The sequence below is a fragment of the Zingiber officinale genome, chromosome 10B (assembly GCF_018446385.1).
Source record: "Zingiber officinale cultivar Zhangliang chromosome 10B, Zo_v1.1, whole genome shotgun sequence".
NCBI classification, from domain to species: Eukaryota; Viridiplantae; Streptophyta; class Magnoliopsida; order Zingiberales; family Zingiberaceae; genus Zingiber; species Zingiber officinale.
In genome coordinates, this window is record NC_056005.1 from 16,588,666 (window position 1) to 16,599,549 (window position 10,884).

The window sequence follows — 10,884 nt, forward strand, 5'->3', positions numbered from 1 at the left end:
AATCGATTGGGGAGGCTTTGAATTAATCGGTCGATCGATTCAGAGCACCTCTGTGCTCTCTGGAAATGGCTGAATCGATCGACCAATTGATCTAGCCTTTCTAGCGTCTGTACGCGAGAAATCCAGTCCCCAATCAATCGGTCAATCGATTGGAGATGCCCAATCGATCAGCTGATCGATTGGGAGAGGTTCTGTGCTCACAACATTTGCTACCAATCGATCGTCCGTTCGATTGGGCCAAACCTTCTTCGCGGCACACATCCAATTGATCAACTGATCGATTGGACTATGGTTCAATTGATCGGTTGATCGATTGACCCACATTTGACTTGCCTAAACTCAAGTCCAAGGTCCCCAAATCCAACCGGTCAACCGTGACCTGTTGGAACCTCATGCCTAGCATCGGGTCAACTTTGACCTGCTAGGACTCCTTCATCAAGTGTCCAGTCAATCTCTTTGACCCATTTGGACTTTTCTCCTCGTGCCAAGTATCCGGTCAACCATGACCTACATGGACTTCCACCAGATGTCCAGTCACCCTTGACCCATCTGGATTTCCTCGTGCCAAGTATCCGGTCAATCATTTAACCAACTTGGACTTCCCAACATCAGGTGTCTGGTCAACCTTGACCCACCTGGATTTCCACGTGCCAAGTATCCGGTCAATCCTTTGACCTACTTGGACTTCTCAACACCAGGTGTCTGGTCTACCTTGACCCACCTAGATTTCCATGTGTCTGGCTTCACTTACTAGGACTTTTACCTAGCTTCATTCACTAGGATTTTCACCTGACTTCACTCACCAGGATTTTCCCACTGCCTAGCTTCACTCACCAGGACTTTCACCTAGCTTTACTCACTAGGATTTTCACCTCGCTTCACTCACCAAGATTTTCCCACTGTCTGGCTTCACTTACCAGGACTTTCCTAGTTAAGTATCAGGTCAGTCTTGACCTATTTTACTCTTCTTCATACCAAACTAGTCAAACCCTGACCAAAGGGGAAATGCACCAGCAATCTCTCCAATCGGATGATTGCACCTGCAATCTCCATGTATTGTCAAACATCAAAACCCAAACATCAAGACTCAAGCTTGAGCCAACTCAAGCTTAGTCAACCAGGTCAACCTTGACCTTAGGATATTGCACCAACAATCTCCCTCTTTTTGGTGTTTGACAATACTTTTAAGTTAGGTTAATCTCATAGCCTCAACTTCCTTTCATGATAATTTATGAATGAGGGTTTCCTTCATTCTCCCCCTTTCCTAGAGGGCAAAATCCCTCTTTAGGTAATGAAGGCCTAACTTAAACCCTACATTCTCCCCCTATTGGCACACATCAAAAAAAAAAAAACTCTCCCCCTGAAGAGTTACTCACCATTGTTCACAACTGCACTCGTTGTTCACAACACCACAATGAAGGTCACATACCCTTCATTGTATCCAATGCTCATCTGGGAGTATTAACCTCTTCACAAACACAATGAAGGTCTCATACCCTTCATTGTATCCAATGCTCGCCCTTGAGCATACACAACTAAACAATGAAGATATCCACTCTCCATTGTGTATAAATGCTCAACTTTGAGCATTTATGCTAAGGAAGGTTAACCACCTTCCAAGGTGTATGAAAAAATAATTTTCATGTCCTTAAAGAGTAACTCCCTCTAAAGATATGCTCGTAACTTCTGTCATTGCACCAACAATGACTTGGAATCCCCAAATATTTAGGAAACCCAAATTTAGAAGTTTAGAGGTTCAAAAATCCAACATTGAAGCTAAAACTCAAACTAAACTTCTACGTAGTCGTCCTTAACCAATCCATCTTTATTTTCATCATGAAAACTCCTCCTAAATGTATACAAATATGTTTCAAGGGGTTAAGAATGGTTACCTAGACTCAAAATGGTTTAAAATGCTGAAATCAGGCTTTCCCAACCAAAATTAGCATTCCTAATCGATTGAAGTTGAGTCTCAATCGATTGAAACCATTTCAATCGATCACCTGATCAATTCTGCAAACTTCTATTCATAGAAATTACCTCTGAATCGATCCACTGATTGATCCAGGCAGGTTGAATCAATCGGCTGATCAATCCAGTGAGGCTCTGCTCGCGATGACACGCAGCTCAATCGATCGGTTGATCGATTGAGGCTTCCCAATCGATCGGCTGATCGATTGAGGTTTTGAAATTCTGAAATCCAATTTCAGTAAAATTCAGAAATGCCCTAGAAATTCTACAAAATTCTAAAAATTATGAAAATTCATGTAGACATTACTTAGGGTATATATTATCATGGAAAAATAATTTTCTATAAAAATACTTCATATTTTCAAAGATTGACACTAACTTGAAAACTTGTAAAAATTTCAATATTTTCTTCTAGTTTGTGTCTAACCTTTCAATGATGATTACTATCAAAAGATAGTCTTCACAAAGGTTTTCCAAAGTATATTTAAAATCATTTTCAAAACTAATATCCAACCATATTCTTTAGGCTCAATGCAGATGACTTGTACATTATTTTTCCCAATGATTGGAAAATATATAACATTGTGTTTTGATGAAACTAAAACTCAAAAAGAATCCACTAAATCAATATCTTAGTTTTGTTCATCATCCAAACATCTCACTTGTATCTAATGTGTACTAAAACACATACAAGTTACCTTATAGTTCTTTGTGAGATGTAAAATTTGGCTTTGCCCTAAACTAGGGATCATGCATATCTATCTAGGCATTTTGAATTATGAACATCCACCTAGGATGTTACTTTTGGTAAATTCCATTGTCCTTAATTGCAAGGAATTAAAAAATAATGCATGATGAGTTATGACATACATCAAAATGAATAATTTTTAAAAAAAAATTACTATAACTACATGATGTATGTATGTCATGACATGGTGTTTTTATGTTTTTCATGATAAGCATGAATGCAAAATATGATGTCATGGCATATGATGAGCAAGAAATCATGGAAAATTAGCATAAATAAAATATACCTAGATTACCTATCTAAGTATCCTTAACCTCAGCTAACTTAACATTAAGTCCTAGATTGCCCACTTTTTCTCAAGAAAAATGTTAAACTCTCAATTTTGACATTTCTTTTGTTTTTCTTAATTTGTGTCAATTTAAATTAAGCATAATTCCTCAAGGTTTGACATACTTTTCTCTTTCAAAGAGTAATCATTTTAAATTAAGGCCTAAATTTTGCCCTTAACTTCTTAAGAAAATATCAAAATCCCAACTTGGCACTTCTTTTACTCTTGATTTGTTGTGTAAATTAAAATGACATCAAATTTCACAAATTATGACACATTTTACTCTTACAAAGAGTAAATTAATAATCCACTTCATTTTCAAAGGTTAATAATAACCTTGAAAATGCTCTCCAAGTGTTAACTTCATCAAGGTTGGATTAACTACCCTTCCAATTAGAGTTGACACTCTCTAACTCATCTAAGGGGTAGAGAGAATGCTCCTAGGAACCTAAAATCTATTGGTACTCCTTGGATGCTCTAGGTACTCACTAGGGATAATCTCCCTAGTTACCTTCCTAATGACCTTCCTAGGCTGCTTAGAATCCTTGGTCACCTCCTCTTGATCAACTCTAGGGATTGCTTTCCTTGTGGCCTTCTTAATGACTTTATTAGACTTCTTAGAAGTCTTAGTCACATTTGTCATTGTAAAAATACTTCTAGGGATAACTTTCCTTGTATCCTTGACTTGACCCCTAGATCCACAGTTGGTTCCATAGCTATATGGAACCCTATGGTAAGAAGTCACATCCTTCTTAGCGTTAGGTTTGTATCCCAAACCTCTATGGTCATTGGATGACTTTTGTACTCCTAGACCTAGGTTATGCTCATTTTTCCCTCTTAGGATATATTCCATCCTTTTTAGGGTCTTTTCCATTTTATCAAGTCTTGACCTCAAGACTTGATTTTCTTTCCATAAATCCCTAGATTTTGATTTTTCATTTTCTCCTTGAGCATTTTTATCTCTAGGCATATAACTACGATCCTTAGAGTTATTTCCTAAATTTTTATCTACCTTCCTAATCCTAGGTGTGGTAATCTTAGCATGAAGAGCCACATAATTTTCATTAATTCTATCATGCCTCCTATGTTTATGATAAATAGCATTAAAATGATATAGGTTAGAACTATTATGCTTTTTATCATGATTTAGAGGGATAGGCTCAATAAATGATACCTTGGGTTTTACCTTGGAAGTTCCCCTCGACTTGTGCTTCCTCCCTTAGGCTTGACCGATTTCTTCCCCTTAGGACATTGACTTCGATAATATCCTTTTTGCTTGCACAAGAAGCACATAATGTGCTCCTTGCTCTTCTTCATTGTGGGGACGGTCTCCTTGCCCTTTGGTGTCAGTTGGCCCTTCTTCTTGGCCAATTTAGGGCACTTACTCTTGTAATGTCATTTTTCCTTACACGCAAAGCAAATGATATGATTTTTATTATTAATAATTGAAACCTTTATACCTTCACATGTAGGGGAGGCACTTGATTCTTTTGATCCGGATGTAGAGGCTTCTTCTTGATCCGACAATGATGGTCCATGCTCCCCCTCAATCCTAGAGGTGGAGGCTTCTTCCTCTTCATCCTAGGATGTTGAGCATCTCTCAACTTCCCAATCCTCATGCACATGAAATATGGAGTACACTCCTTTGCCTTTATCTTCGTGCCCTCGTGAGGATGGACTTTTCTCTTCTTCTTCCGATGTTGAGCATCTCTCAACCTCAGAGACATCTTCCTCTTGGTCTTGCTCTAATGAGTTGCCCTCTTTGGATTTGTCTTGATTTGGTACAGTGGAGGGTTCTTCATGAAGCTTGGCCAATTTGATCGATAGTTCTTTGACATCTTTAAATTCCCCAACTTGAGCCAAAATATTGCTTGGCAATAAATTGACCAATAGCTTGGTCACTTTGTCATTTTCCTTGCTTCTTTGAATTTGCTCTTGGCTCCACTTACTCCTCTTGAGAGTTTTGCCCTTCCATTTGTTGGAGCTTCAAAACCTTCCATTAGAGCAAACCATTGTTCTATCTCCATCATAAGAAAATTATTGATCCTTGCTTTCCAAGAATCGAAGCTTGTGGATACAAATGGTGGAGGCACCTTTGCGTCGAATCCAAGTCCATCTTGGAATTCCATCTTGAAGTTAAGCTCTTGATGAATTCTTTGACTTGATGAATTTTGCTTCAACTTCTTCACCCTCTAGCCTTTTTGCCCCTTCCAGCGATGATTCCGGTAAAGAGCGACCTCACTCTGGTACCATTTGTAAGGGTCGAAATGTGCTAGAGGGGGGGGGGGGGGTGAATATCTCGTCGCGCTTGATTGCTTGCTTCTTGATGATGTACAGTGGAATAAACAACAAGAAACACACTCACAACGCTAACTCTGAGAATTACTTGGTATCCACCTCAAGAAGAGGTGACTGATCCAAGGATTCGGCCCTCACTCACTCATCCACTATGAAAACACTCCTTTACGGTAACTACCAAAGGCGGAGAAGCCTTGTACAAGCTCACACACAAAGATATACAAGAAGAACAAAATACAAGCTAATACAATATCAGATATTACAAGATTTACATGGCAGAAACACTAGCTTGCTTTTCTTCTTGCTTGAATACACCTCTTGACTTGCTTAGAAGTGCAACAACACTCCTCTCTAAGCCTCCAATATCTGGTGTGTGTTGGTGAGCTCAATGGAGAATGGATCATGAAGAACGGAGAGGAAGCGCTATGAAGCTGTGTTGAAGAAATCGCTCGCAACAGCTTTAAACCTACGCAACAGTCGGATCCCAAAAGATTGAATGACTTCAATCGATTAGGGAGGCTTTGAATCGATCGGTCGATCGATTCAAAGCACCTTTGTACTCTCTAGAAATGGCTGAATCGATCGACCAATCGATCTAGCCTTTCTCGCATTTGTACGTGAGAAATCCAGTCCCTAATCGATCGATTGGAGATGCCCAATCGATCGGCTGATCGATTGGGAGAGGTTCTATGCTCACGACATTTGCTCCCAATCGATCGGCCGATTGATTGGGCCAAACCTTCTTCGCGGCACACATCCAATCGATCAACTGATCGATTGGACTATGGTTCAATCGATCGGTTGATCGATTAACCCACATTTGACTTGCCTAAACTCAAGTCCAAGGTCCCTAAATCCAACATTCGATCAACCGTGACCTATTGGAACCTCATGCCTAGCATCCGATCAACTTTGACCTGCTAGGACTCCTTCACCAAGTATCCGATCAATCCCTTTGACCCATTTGGACTTTTCTCCTCGTGCCAAGTATCTAGTCAACCATGACCTACTTGGACCTCCACTAGATGTCCGGTAACCCTTGACCCATCTGAATTTCCTTGTGCCAAATATCCGATCAATCATTTAACCTACTTGGACTTCCTAACACTAGGTGCTTAGTCAACCTTGACCCACCTGGATTTCCACGTGCCAAGTATCCGGCCAATCCTTTGACCTACTTGGACTTCCCAACACCAGTTATCTGGTTAACCTTGACCCACCTAGATTTTCACGTGTCTGGTTTCACTTACTAGGACTTTTACCTAGCTTCATTCACTAGGATTTTCACCTGACTTCACTCGCCAGGATTTTCCCACTACCTGACTTCACTCACCAGGACTTTCACCTAGCTTCACTCACTAGGATTTTCACCTAGCTTCACTCACCAGGATTTTTCCACTGCCTACCTTCACTTACCAGGACTTTCCCAGTCAAGTATTTGATCAACCTTGACCTACTTGACTTTTCTTCATACCAAACTGGTCAAACCCTGACTAAAGGGGAAATGCACCAACAATCTCCCCAATTGGACGATTGCACCTGCAATCTCCACGTATTATCAAATATCGAAACCCAAATATCAAGACTCAAGCTTGAACCAATTCAAGCTTAGTCAACCAGGTCAACCTTGACCTTGAGATATTGCACCAACACGAACTAGCTCTGACCATGAAATGGGAGGTCTCCTAGTCATCCACATAAATGATCTGTAGATGTTGTAGATGCGGACAACAACTCCCTAGGGAAGAGGCATAATAAATATCCAGTAGCACTCCACCCCTGCAGGACTGACGATATAAGCTATGCCTTCCCGACATAAGATAGTGTGACTTTCAGCCATGAGTTGATCCTATGGATAAGTGCATCCAAAAGTGTGCTATAATCTGAGATTTTCAGTTTCTAGGAGGCTATGGGGATCCCTAGGTATTTGAATGGCGTTTTCCCTACCTGAAAACCTGTGAGGGTATGTCTTCTTGTGTGGGGGCATCTATCCCTTCCATGTAAATACTAGACTTAGCTTGGTTGGTGATAAGACATGCCATCTAGGCGAGCTATGATAAGTAACCAATTAGTTGAGTAACTGAAGGCACATCCCCACGAGATAGTAGCAACATGTCATCTGCATATACCTGTTAGTATTAGCTATAGTACCAATTATGAGATGATTGAAAGGGCTCATTTTGTATCATATACATTATTAATAAAAGGCAAAGTTGGTTATTATATTTATTTCAGTTCAGTGTCGATTGAATAAGTATAATAATGTCCTTAGCTAATAGGTTCTTATCTACAACATATTAATTGGCTGAATTGATAGTGAGATATTGTAGATATACATGGAACACTACTCTTAACTATTCCTAGTCAAGCATTAATATACAAGGACAATATTAATGCATTGAGACTAGCATGTAGGTTAACGGATGACTTAATCTCACAAGTCATAGATATGAGATATCAGGATGACACATGGATATATATTAGAGAATATATACTGAATGACCTGCTATGAGAATGTTTCATGGATTTTTATATGAGTGTCATAAACATTCTCATGTGACTATTGGTATGAATAGTCCTTAGACCAGAAGTCACTACAGTTCCCTACATAAGGAGTTGTGTACTTTGGTATTAGCAAACGTCACCTGTAATAAGGTGGATAATAAAGTCGATCACTGAGTATGCAATGAATTATACGGAGAGATGTAAATGATGTAGATGGGATCTATCCCTTCCATATGACGGAAGCGATATCTGTGGGCCCCTTGATTAGTAGGACATAAGAATACATAACCATGCTCAAATGAGTCAATATGCGATATTGAGCTTATTTGATTGAGTGTGTCTACTTAGAGATCAAGAAACACAAAGATTGATAGGAGGATGACACATTCTATGCCTCATTGATCAATTTAGATATCAAGGATAGAAGGATTGAGTCATATAAGATAATAGACACGGAAAGGTTAGGTCGGATCTCGACATTCTCGTCACTTGGGTAGCAATGATGCATTGCTAGATGTCACTCATTGCTTATGTTTCTAAAATGGTTTTAGATACATTGCCAACGTTACGAGAGCCTATTGGGTCACACACAAAGAATATGTTGATTTGGAGATGGATTATGGGGTTAAGTTTAATTCAAATTATACACATTGAGTTAGACTCGAATGAATTCGAATTAGACTTATTGAGTAATGGGTTAGACTCATTAGTTTATTGGGTTAATGACTTATTGGGTTAATGGTTAATCTAATATTCTAAATCCAACCCATTAAGTTAAATGAATATTAATAGAGATTAATATATCATTAATTAAAAGGAAGATCAAGAGACAAAAATATTTTTGTATTCATTGGATGAATACAAAAGTCATTTGTAAAAGTAACCTTTAGGTGAAGTAACATTTTTGGTAGAGTAACCTTTTTGGTGAAGTAACCTATTTGGTAAAGTAACCCTTTTGTGAAGTCACCTTATATAGATGAAGTGACCTTTTGGGTGGGTATGCTCTTCTTGATTTTTGCTCTTCTTCCTTCTTCCACTCTTGGCCAAAACTTCCACAAGAGGTTGCTAGCACAACCTTTGGTTGTTTCTTTCTCTATTTCATGAGTTCGTGAGACGGACGGAGAACGCGTTCGTGTCGATACCATAGAGGCGCGAATGTGTTGATCGCGCTGAGATCTACATCCTAAAGAAACGTTGCTGTCGGGATTGTGAAGGGCACATAGCAAAGGTATATATCTTTTAACAAAACATAATATATGGTTTCCTTTACATGGATCTTCTAGATAGGAACTTATTTTTCCGCTGCGCTTTTCAGCGTGTTTAGCGCTATAGTTCCTTACAGTGGTATCAGAGCCACTTACAAAGGCATATACTAAGTTGTAGTAGATTTTGATATGCGATATAGAAATGCATGAGATTTTACTATGATTTAGATGATTATGAGTAAGATTTAGGCCAACGGTCTCAACTAAAGTTTTGTGGGTAGCGGGGTCTCGACCATGACAATAACTCATACAATGAGTAAGCAACTCTAGGGGCACTGCCCCCTCACCTCGCAAGGGGCGCTTCCTCCTTGAACCTGCCCGTTAATTGGCTAGCGGGACCATCATGGCGTTGCGACTCATAAGTCTTTATTTAAATCATAGTATATTTTATGTCATAAAATATTATGAATGTTATGTGACATGGTGCATGGTTATGGCTCTTTACCCCGATATGATTGGATGTGTGTTGTAATTCATAATACGGCCTACGTATCGTGCCTCCTCTTTCACTCCTGTTGTAAATTTAGACTACCCTCGAATGTAACTCGAGGTTTCTTTAAGTTTTGTAATGTACAAATTAGAGAAGAACAAGTCTACTGGACGACGGTGAAAAAGGGAGGAGGACAACAATACATGATTAACGAGGAAGCACTTGAAGAAGATGCTTTGACCTAAGTTGACCTTACAATCTTCCCATTGGCTTGAGAAGATCATAGAAAATAGGGTCATAACCATGTCATGTTTATCTTATGCATATATGTGATGTATGCCATGATATGCTAATTTTGTATGCGATGCATGTGTAGTTTCATCATAATTAGGTCTTTTTAAATATGCCTACCAAAGTTCGATACTCACTACTACCTCGATCATTTGTAGTCAGGTTTGCCAAAGCAAAGTGACTCATTTTATCTTGGTAGAGTGATAGGACAATAATGATGTCTGACTATTGAACTTTGGGTGTGACTTAACTAAGTTGAGAACTTAGAGGCATATCTCATACAATGTAATTCAATTATACTAGTCTTGGGCGATTAGCCAAAGCTAACTCAAGATGTGTTATAATGTGAATTTCGTAAGATGGGCAAATGAACAAATAGTCTTGTTTACCTAATGATACAAGAGTTACATAGGATGTAATTGATAAATGTTGTCTACCTAAGTTATACAAATCTTGGGCGATTAGCCAAAGCTAGCTCAAGAAAAGGTATAATATGGATCTTGTCCAATTGGTACACATTGCCTACCTAAGTTATACTAAGTCTTGGGTGATTAGCCAAAGCTAACTCAAGATGAGGTATAATATGGATCTTGTCCCACATGAATGTTATCGTAATTAGATTTGAAGTTGGTAGTGTGGGTAAAACTACATCCATGACTTGCTTCTACCAAAGCTTTACAATTTAGTGGGAGAATCATTTAATTAAAGTCCTAGTTAAATGATCAAAATATGATACTTATTTCTGCATTTTATTGTTGTAGATCACCATGTCATCAAATACGTCAAATACTCTCTCTCTGCTATCTGTCCTTGATAAGGACAAGCTCAATGGAGCTAACTTCCTGGACTGGTATAGAAACCTTAGAATAGTTCTCAAACAAGAAATAAAATTGTACGTCCTAGAACAGCTCATTCCTAAAGCACCCCCACGAGTGCTACTAGAGCTGATAAGGATGCTTATAAGAAGCATCATGATAATGCATTAGATGTATCATGCCTTATGCTCGCCACCATGAACTCTGAGCTTCAGAAGCAACATGAGAACATG